Source organism: Hemitrygon akajei, chromosome 20 (assembly GCF_048418815.1).
Source record: "Hemitrygon akajei chromosome 20, sHemAka1.3, whole genome shotgun sequence".
Taxonomy (NCBI): domain Eukaryota; kingdom Metazoa; phylum Chordata; class Chondrichthyes; order Myliobatiformes; family Dasyatidae; genus Hemitrygon; species Hemitrygon akajei.
The window spans coordinates 67,061,913-67,072,889 of record NC_133143.1 but is presented as its reverse complement, the minus strand read 5'-3'; positions in this window follow the sequence as shown (position 1 = coordinate 67,072,889).

Genomic DNA, 10,977 nt, shown 5'->3' with positions numbered 1-10,977 from the left:
TTTCATGTGCTTCCCACTCTCCCCACTCTCCCCCCCTTCCCTTTCCATTTTCCCAACCATGATTCCCCTTCCCCTGCCCCCTTCTCACTCTGAATTACAGCCATGTGACCAATTAACCTACTAACTAGTGCGGCTTTGGAACGTGGGAGAAAATGGGAGCACCAGAATGTGTGGCAATTCCTGTGGGCTGCCCCCAGCACATCCCAACATTGTGTTGATGGCTAACACGAATGATGCATTGCACTGAATGTCTCGATGCGCATGTGATAAATAAAACTGAATCTGAGTAAATGTAAATTGGAGGAAACCCGTGTCGTCACGGGGCAAGATGCAAACTCCTTACAGACAGTGGCAGAATTGAACCTGGGTCGCTGGTACCGTAATAGAGTTACACTCACTGTTCACACCGTTGTGCTGTCCCACAGCCGCATTACATACACATAGCATTATAGAAACAGCATTGACAAGAAAAAACATAAATTAAACACAATTTTTTACAAGTAAGAGCCCAATTAGAACAAAAATAACAACAGTTGTTGGTCTGTAATTTATGAAAATGAATAAACGGTCAATGTTTTGGGCCAACAGCCTTCTGCAGGATTAGAAAGGAAGAGGGAAGATCTATTCATTTCCATAGATGCTGTCTGACCTGCTGATTTCCTCCAGCATTTTGCATGTGTTGTTTTGGATTTCCAGCATCTTCAGAATCTCTCATGTCTATGGCCTGTAATTTTCTATTTACCATCCAGCAGCACTTAATAGCCCTCTCAGCTTGTGGAGAGAGTGAGTGTTTGCTTATAGAAGCAGTTTATATTTGAAGATCATGGTGAGGCTGATTGCAGCAAGACCCATGAGAGCTACAATATATTAGTGAGCTCCAGGGTTCCACTTGCTGCTCCTACCTCTTCAGCTCACGATGAGACTTTCTGCCCTGCCTTCTTTCTGTAAGTCAGGACAGATTATATACACAGTCCTGATGAAAGGTCTCGGCCTGAAACGTTGACTGTTTATTCCTCTCCATGGATACTCCTGACCTGCTGAGTTCCAACAGCATCTTGCGTGTTGCTTTGGATTAGGGACAGCATGGTAGCATAGTAGGCCGCGTAATGCTATTACAGCGCCAGCTACCCAGTTTCAATTCCTGCCGCCATCTGCGAAGCAGGGATTCCCAAACCGGGATCCATGGACCCCTCAGTAAATGGTAGGGGTCCATGGCATAAAAAAGATCATTCCAAAAACATATAGGTTAGCAGGTTAATTGGTCACATCGGGCCAGAAGGACCTGTTACCCTGTGGTATCTCTAAATAAAAACATAAAAATAAATAGATTTCCAGCATCTGCAGAATCTCGTGTGTTTCTGATTACATACAGAATGCTAAGCTTGTTCGTACTGCTCTGTCTGCTTCATTAACATCTAACTTTATTTTTATATCATTCCTTATCCGTTACACACTCAGTGGCCACTTTATTAGGTACACCTGTCCACTTGCTAGTTAATACAAATATCTAATCAGCCAATCATGTGGCAGCACCTCATGCATTAAAGCATGCAGACGTGGTCAAGAGGTTCAGTTGTTGTTCAGACCAAACATCAGAATGGGGAAGAAATGTGATCTGAGTGACTTTGATTGTGGAATGATTGTTGGTGCCAGACGGGGTGGTTTGAGTATCTCAGAAGCTGCTGATCTCCTGGGATTTTCATGCACAACAGTCTCTAGAGTTTACAGAGAATGGTGCAAAAAACAAAAAAACATCCAGTGAGTGGCAGTTCTGTGGTGAAAATGCCTGGTTAATGAGAGAGGTCAGAGGAGAATGGCCAGACTGGTTCAAGCTGACGGGAAGGCGACAGTAACTCAAATAAACACGTATTACAACAATGACGTGCAGAAGAACACCTCTGAATGCACAACACTTCGATCCTTGAAGTAGATGGGCTAGACCAGCAAGAAACCATGAACATACAGTAAATGCCACTATATTATGTATGGGGATGTATCTAATATAGTGGCCGCTGTGGGTACCTGGCAAATCAAGTTGACTCTTGATCCTTGATTCCCCTCCCAACATCTCCTCACCCCTCTATCCATTTTTGTTTGAATGCATTAATCTGCCTGTTTGGTTTGATAAGGAATTATTCACTGGTTCAAAGTAAGTTTATTATCAAAGTACAGATATGTGTCCATATACAACCCTGAGATTAATTTTCTTGTGGGCATTCACAGCAGTTACAAAGAAGCACAATAGAATCAATGAACAACCGCATACAGGATGGACAAATAGCCAATGTGCTGAAGACAACAAACTGTGCAAATACAAAAAAAAATTATAATCATAAATAAACAATAAATATCCAGAACATGAGATGAAGAGTCCTTGAAAGTGAGTACAGGGGTTGTGGACAGTTCAATAATGGGCCAAGTGAAGTTGAGTGAAGTTATCCCCTCTGGTTGAAGAGTAATAACTGTTCCTGAACCTGTGGTGTGGGTCCTGAGGCTTCATTACCTCTTTCCAGAAGGCAATAACAAGAAGAGAGCATGGGAAGGGTGGTGGGAGTCCTTGATGATGGATGCTGCTTTCCTCTGATGGTACTCCATGTCGATGTGCTCAGTGGTGGTGGTGGACTATCCCTTCAGAATATTATTGAAACTGTTCAGAGGAAGTACTAATCTTTGACATTCCTCCCCCCCACCCTTCCTTTCCAGTCCTGATGAAGGGTCTCTGCCCAAACATTGACTATTTATTCCTCTCAATAGATGCTGCCTGACTTGCTGAGTTCCTTCAGCATCTTGTGTGTGTTGCTCTGGAATTCCAGCATCTGTCGAATCTATTGTGTTTCTCATTAACGTTTGTCAGGCCTTGACTGAAATGGCAGTGAACACCTGCAGAGAATGGCAAAGTATATCTTTTATGAAACAGGTCTACCTCCCGTGCACAGGTTAATTAAAGAAAACTTTAGATTTTCTAATAAGATGAAAAACAAGTTTCAGTTTGTCTGCTGAATTAAGTAATTCCTCTTAATCATCCCTCAAGGGATGGTATTAAAGACTGCCAATTTGGACAGGGCTGATGTCAAAGTAGACTGAAAGCTGGCTGCTCCTCAAAAGATGGAAGACTGGGACATGCCGCCTGATCTACTGAGTTCCTCCAGCATTTTGTGTGGATCTCTGGATTTCCAGCATCTGCAGAACCTTTTACCTCCCAGGGATTACCCACATAACCGGTACCATCCTTCTGTCTGAAGTGGATTAGCAGAATGAGGGAAATTTTCAGGCCAATCTCATTTATTGCAAAATCTGAATTCCAGACATAAACAATTGTAATTTTCAGGTCTTGGGAGCAAAGTATAGGATGTCAGAGGTAGGGTTTTTACACACGAAGAGTGGTGGGTGCATGGAATGCACTGCCAGAGGTGATGGTCAAAGCGGGCACAATAGGGATATTTAAGAGACTCTTAAATGGGCACTTGGATGACAGGAAAATAGAGGGGAGGGTTAGATTGATCTCAGAGAAGGTTAAAAGGTCGACACAACATTGTGGGCTGAAGGGCCTGTATTCTGCTGTACTGTTTACGTTCTATACATATGTACTTCTCTATATTAAATGTTACTGACCATTTGGAGATCTAATGGTGGTAGGAAAGAAGCGGGTCTAAAATGTTGCGTGTGTGTCTTCAGGCTCCTGTACCACCTCACTGATGGTAGAAATGAGAAGAGGGCATGTCCTGGCAGTTGATCATAAGACCATAAAAAATAGGAGCAGAATTAGACAATTTGGCCCATCGAGTCTGTTCTGCCATTTCATCATGGCTGATCCATTTTCTTCTCAGCCCCAATCTCCTACCTTCTCCCCATATCCCTTCATGCCCTGACCAATCAAGAATCTATCAACCTCAGCTTAAATTACATAAAGACTTGACCTCCACAGCTGCTTGTGGCAAAGAATTCTGCAGAATCACCACTCTCTGATTACAGAAATTGCTCCTCATCTCCGTTCCAAAAGGACGCCCCTCTATTCTGAGCTGTGTCCTCTGTTCTTAGACTCTCCACCATAGGAAATGTCTTCTCCACATCCACTCTATCAAGGCCTTTTCCATTCAATAGGTTTAATTGAGGTCACCCCTCAGTCTTCACGAACAACCTGGATTCAGTTCCACGACTGTCTGTAAGGAATTTGTCTGTTTATCTGCTTATTTATTTAGTTTCTTCATTAAGATGCAACGTGGAATAGGCCCTTTTGGCTCTTTGGCCATACCGCCCAGAAATCCCCTATTTAATCCAAGCCTAATTTACAAAGTCCAATCAACTGAGTCGACCGGTACATCTTTGGACTGTGGGAGGAAATTGGAGCACCGGGAAACCCATACAGACATGGGGAGAACGTGCAGATTCTTTACAGACAGCGGATGGGAACTGAACCTGGTTCCCTGGGAGTGTAAAACGTCATGCTAACCACCACTCTACAGAGCCGCCCCATGATATAACATGAGTTTCCTCCAGGTGCTCCATTTTCCTCCACAGTGTAAAGGGGTACTGGTTCGGGTTAGTAAGTCGTGAGCATGCTCTGTTAGCGCCGGAAGTGTGGTGACAATTGCAGGCTGCCCCCAGCAAATGCTGGAGCAGTTAAGATCATTGACATACATAACACTGTATGTTTTGATGTACATGTGACAAATAAAACTAATCTTTGTATTTTTAGATTGCAGTGTGACGGGACATCTGACTAGAGAGCATCCAGCCCATGACAAATGCTGGAAATGAAGGAGGAAGGGCGGGTGAGAAAGACATACAGCAAAGGTCATGATGATGGTGGGTCATGAGAGGGCAACTCACCCACACGTTGTCAGAGATAAACAAGATGCCTGAGATTCCATGAAGATATTCCCCCTGAGATATTCTGCATGTTCCAGCCACAGAGCTGTGTTGCCATCACAATAGCTGGCTGTTAAAGTCACAGCGACGGTCACATTAATATGCTAATCTAGTTCATGTACGGAGCTGAAAATATCTCCACTGTGCCAGAATCTGCTGCACATCACAATGTCAGGGACATCACAGGCAATCTCCATTTCAAAGCTAGAGAGCAGCAGACTTCGATTTTGACCATAAATTGTCCAACATTGGAGCAAAATTAGGCCATTCAGTTTATTGTGTCTTCTCTGCCATTCGATCACGACTAATTTATTTTTCTCCCTACCCCATTCACCTGCCTTCTCCCCGTAACCTTTGACGCCCTTTCCACTTTAAATATACCAAATGACTTGGCCTCCACAGCCATCTGTGGCAATGAATTCCACAGATTTACCACACTCTGGCTTAAGAAATTCCTCGTCATCTCTGATCTAAAGGGACCGCTTTCTATTCTGATGTTGTGCTCTCCAGTCCTAGACTCCCCCACTACTGGAAACATCTTCTCCATGTTTACTCTATCCAGAGCTTTCAATATTCAATAGATTTTAATGAGATCCCCCGCCCCCCGATCTTCTAAACTGCAGCAAGTACAGGCCTCGAGCCTTTCTTTCACAAGATTATTCACACAAACCTCCTTTGGATCCTCTCCAGTGTCATTTTGTTCTTTCTTAGATGTGGTACCTAATAGTTGGCATAGAGATGCTGGGCCATAATATCTATTTTGGTACTATTTGGCTCCACGTTAACCCTTTCATTCCCAGAACCGTTCAGGTGATTCTCCTCTGGATCTTCTCCAATACTAGAGCCTGCAAACTGCTCACACTTCTGCAAATGCAGCCTGGCCAATGTCTTATAAAGCCTCAGCATTATGTGCCTGTGTTTATATTCTAGACCTAGCACACTTAGTAATACTACAAGCCTCACAGTGACATCTCATAACTTACAATCTGCCGACTCTGGCATGATGTTTCTGTAAGAAGAAGAACATAAACACTAGAGATTCTGCAGATGCTGGAAATCCAGAGCAACGCAAAATGCTGGAGGAACATCTATGGAGAGGAACTAACAGCCATGTTCTGGGCCGATACCCTTCATCAGGACATGGGAGCAGAAGCCAGAATAAGGAGGTGTGGGGGAGGGGAAGGAGCACAAGCTGGCAGGTGATAGGTGAGACCAGGTGAGGGGGAATGTAGATAGGTGAGAGAGACGGTTGAAGTAGGAAGCTGGGAGGTGACAGGTGATATAGGTAAAGGACTGAAGAAGAAGGATTCTGACAGGAGAGAACAGTGGACAATGGGAGAAAGAGAAGGAGGAGGGACACAAGAGGGAGGTGATGCTCAGGACTAACAATACTGACTGGGAAAAAAATCTTTACGGAAACAGCGATAAAGAATCCTTTTATGTGGCTGAGGATAGACAGAGATGGAAGACCTTCATTGCTGCCCCAAATGCCAGTGGTGTAACGGGCAATTAATAATAATAAAGCAATCAATGCTCATGCCATTAGGTGGGAAGCTACCCAGCCAAGCCAATGGATGACACTGACTAATATAAATTCCTTTGGTTTGGAGTCTTGAAGATGTGGGAAGTATCATAGCTGGAACAAGCCAGAGAGAGGAGACACCAATGATCCAGATAGAAAAGGTAATTGCTGCGGCCACAGGGCTGAAGTTGTTGATGACAGCAATATCCTCAAACCCAAACCTTACTCTATCCTTCCCCTTCGATAACCTTCCTCTTGGATTTCTGATTAAGTACGTTACAAGGTAATCAACAAGTAATGATGACAGGGGAGAAGCGTCCTTCCCTCAGTCATCTAGAACTGGTATGTATAATACTGCCAATAAATACCATTTATCATTTCAAAATTTAATTCAGGGTCCAAGATTCAAAATAGTTAATCAGGACACACATGTAAAGGAGAGCGAAATGATTGTTACTCCAGATCCAATGTAGCATAAAAAACACAATAAATATATTGTAAATAGATAAGATTACCTTATACACATAGATTGATTGTATGTACATAAAGTCATACTAGGTACAGGTGTGTCAGTGTGTAAGGTGATTCTGACAGGAAATGATAAAGTAGTGGTGGTTGGGGGTGTGTTGGGATGGGTTAGTGGGTGGATGTGTTGATCAGTCTGACGGCTTACGGGAAGTAATTGTTTTTGAAGCTGTGGATATGCTATGTTGACACCAGAAACATAGCGACACTCGTGGGCTGCCCCCAGCAGATCCTGGGACTGTGTTCATCATTGATACAATTGGTGCATTTCACTGTATGTTTCAATGTTTTGGAGTACATGTGACAAATAAAGTCAATTTTTTCTCCATATTTCTAAAAACACCCATTTATGCATAAAGCTGTTTTGTCTGATACATCAGGGAGCACAGCTCTTCCAAGTTCTTTTCAGAATGGACCTACAGAGTGGCATTGCAGTGTAGTGGTTAGGGTTTTATAAACCCACCGACTCTCTCAGTTATCTCGACTATACCTCTTCCCACCCTGTCACTTGTAAAAATGTCATTCCCTTCTTTCAGTTCCTCTGCCTCCACCACATCAACTCTCACGATGTGGCTTTTCATTCCAGAACTGCGATGTCCTCCTTTTTCAAAGAAAAGGGCTTCTCTTCCTCCACCGTCTATGCTGCCCTCAACCGCATCTCCTTCATATCACATATATCTGCCCTCACCCCATCCTACTGGGATAGGGTTCCTCTTGTCCTCACCTACCACCCCACCAGCCTCTGTGTCCAGCACTTAATGCTCCGTAACTTTCACCACCTCCAACAGAATCCCATCACCAAGCACATCTTTCTCTCCCCACTCCACTTTCTGCTTTCTGCAGGGATTAGTCCCTGCACGACTCCCTTGTCCATTCATCCCTCTCCACTGATCTCCCTCCTGGTCCTTTCCTTGCAAGTGGAACAAGTGCCATACCTACCCCTATACCTGCTCCCTCACTACCATGCAGGGTCCCAAACAGTTCTTCCAGGTGAGGCAACACTTCACCTGGGAGTGTGTCGGGGTTATTTATTGTATCTGGTGCTCCAGTGTGGCCTCCTGTATATCGGTAAGACCTGAAGTAGCTTTGCTAAGCACCGTCGCTCCACCCACCACAAACAGCAGGATTTCCCAATGGTTACCCATTTCAATTCTACTTCCCATTCCCATTCCGACATGTCGGTCCATGGCCTCCTCTACTGCCACAAAGAGGCCATACTCAGGCTGGAGGAGCAACACGTTATACTCCAGCAGGGTAGCCTCCAACCTGATGGCATGAACATCAATTTTTCAACTTCCCTCCCCCCTCCTTCACCATACCCCATTCCTGTTTCTCTCTCTCACCTTATCTCCTTACCTGCCCATCACCTCCCTTTCTTCCACGGCCTTCCGTCCTCTCCTATCAGATTCCCCCTTCTCCAGCCCTGTATCTCTTTCACTAATCGACGTCCCAGCTCTTTACTTCACCCCTCCCCCCTCTCAGTTTCACCTATCACCTGCCACCTTGTACTCCTTCCTCCCCTCCCTCACTTCCTTAGTCAGACTCCTTCCCCTTTCTTTCCAGTCCTGATGAAGGGTCTTGGTCTGAAACGTCGACCGTTTACTCTTTTCCATAGACGCTGCCTGGCCTGCTGAGTTCCTCCAGCGTTTTGTGTGCGTTGCTTTGGATTTCCAGCATCTGCAGATTTTCTCTTGTTAGCAGTTAGGGTGATGCTGTACAGGTCCAGTGAACGGGCTTCAACTCCCCCTGCTGTCTGTAAGGAGTTCGTACAGTATGCTCTCTCCTTGACTACGTGGTATCCCCCAGGTGCTCTTGGTTTCTCCCACATCCCAAAGACGTACAGCTTGGGGTCAGTAAGCTGTGGGTATACCCTGTTGGCACCAGAAGCATGGTGACACTTACAAGCTGCCCCCCAGCACGTCCTTGGGCTGTACTGGTGACACGTTTCACTGTATGTTAGGATATTTCAATATGCATGTGACAAATAAATCTGATCTTTATAAAAATAATTTCCACTGGAGTCTACTACCTGGAAACATCTGATAATTATGGAGATACCATGGAGATGTTGACATAATGTGTTTATTACAGAAAAAAATATCAACGGTAAAGTTCTTTTTAAACATTGGCAGTTACTTGACAATGCCTTTGTTCTGGTGTGGCATGAAAGACAGAGGTTATAATTACACAACATGTTTTACCACGCGGGATGTTACATAGAAACGTAGAAAACCTACAGCACAATACAGGCCCTTCGGCCCACAATGCTGTTCCAAACATGTCCTTACTTTAGAAATTACCTAAGCTTACCCATAGCCCTCTATTTTTCTGAGATCCATGTATCTGTCCAGGAGTCTCTTAAAAGACCCTATCGTATCTGCCTCCACCACCATCGCCAGCAGCCCATTCCACACACTCACCACTCTCTGCGTAAAAAACTTACCCCTGACATCTCCTCTGTACCTACTTCTAAGCACCTTAAAACTCTCCCCTCTCATGCTAACCATTTCAGCCCTGGGAGAAAGCCTCTGACTATCCACATGATCAATGCCTCTCATCATCTTGTACACCTCTATCAGGTCATCTCTCATCCTCTGTCGCTCCAAGGAGAAAAGGCCGAGTTCACTCAACCTATTCTCATAAGGCATGCTCCCCAATCCAGGCAACATCCTTGTAAATCTCCTCTGTACCCTTTCTATGGTTTCCACATTCTTCCTGTAGTGAGGTGATCAGAACTGAGCACAGTACTCCAAGTGGGGTCTGACCAGGGTCCTATATAGCTGCAACATTACCTCTCAACTCCTAAACTCAATCCCACAATTGATGAAGGCCAATGCACTGTATGCCTTCTTAACCACAGAGTCGACCTGTGCAGCAGCCTTGAGTGTCCTATGGACTCAGACCCCAAGATCCCTCTGATCCTCCACACTGCCAAGAGTCTTACCATTAATATTATATTCTGCCATCATATTTGACCTATCAAAATGAACCACTTCACACTTATCTGGGTTGAACTCCATCTGCCACTTCTCAGCCAGTTTTGCATTCTATCAATGTCCCGCTGTGACCTCTGACAGCCCTCCACACTATCCACAACACCTCCTACCTTTGTGTCATCAGCAAATTTACAAACCCAGCCCTCCACTTCCTCAGAATGAATTTCAGTTGGGAGAAGATTCAAATACATGGTATTGGAAACCAGCAGGTTACATGTTTTGATCACCATTACCATTGTCCTGTAACTTCTGGAAAATGACATGGCTTTAGAGATAGAGGGGTGTCGGAGTCACTGGGGTCTAAAGAAGACATGAGAGCTCAGGTCACCAGGGGTTCAGGCCTGTTGAAATCCAGAAATCGAGGCCTGAAGGTCTGTGAGTCTGAGAGTCGGTGGCCAAGGGTTGAAGTGGCCTGTCTGTGTGTGTGAGGGTTCGGGTGGCAGGGTGGGAAAGGAGCTTGTTTTGCTGCTGCTGCTGCTGCTGTTGCTTGTGTTATTCTGCTGAACATGGTGTGCATGCTATGTTCACGCAGGAATGTGTGCTGACACTTGTGGGCTGCTCCCAGCGCGTTCTTGGGTGTGCTGGTTGTTAACACTAATGTCACTGTATGTTTCGATGTACACGTGATAAATAAATCTGAATTTGAACATGCAACATTGAACATACAGGCACATTACAGGCAAATTCCAGCGCATTACAGGCTCTTCAGTACAATAGTACAGCACATTACAGTATAAGCTCTTCAGCCAATGATGTTGTGCCAAGCTTTTACCTACGCTAAGATCAATCTAACTTTTCCCTCCATTTTTCTTTCATCCATCTGTCTAAGAGTCTCTTCAATGTCTCTAATGTATCTGCCTCTACTAACAATTCTAGCAGAGTGTTCCGCACACCCACTACTCCTAGGGGACCGTTCTATGCACCCACTGCTGGTTGAGTGTTCTATGCATCCACCATTCCTGGCAGAGAGTTCTACACTCCCTCCATCCACTGTGGAAAAACATTTGGTCAGTTTACATAATGTTTGAAGTTAAAAAAAGTTCCTTTTAAAATTTTAGTGTGAAA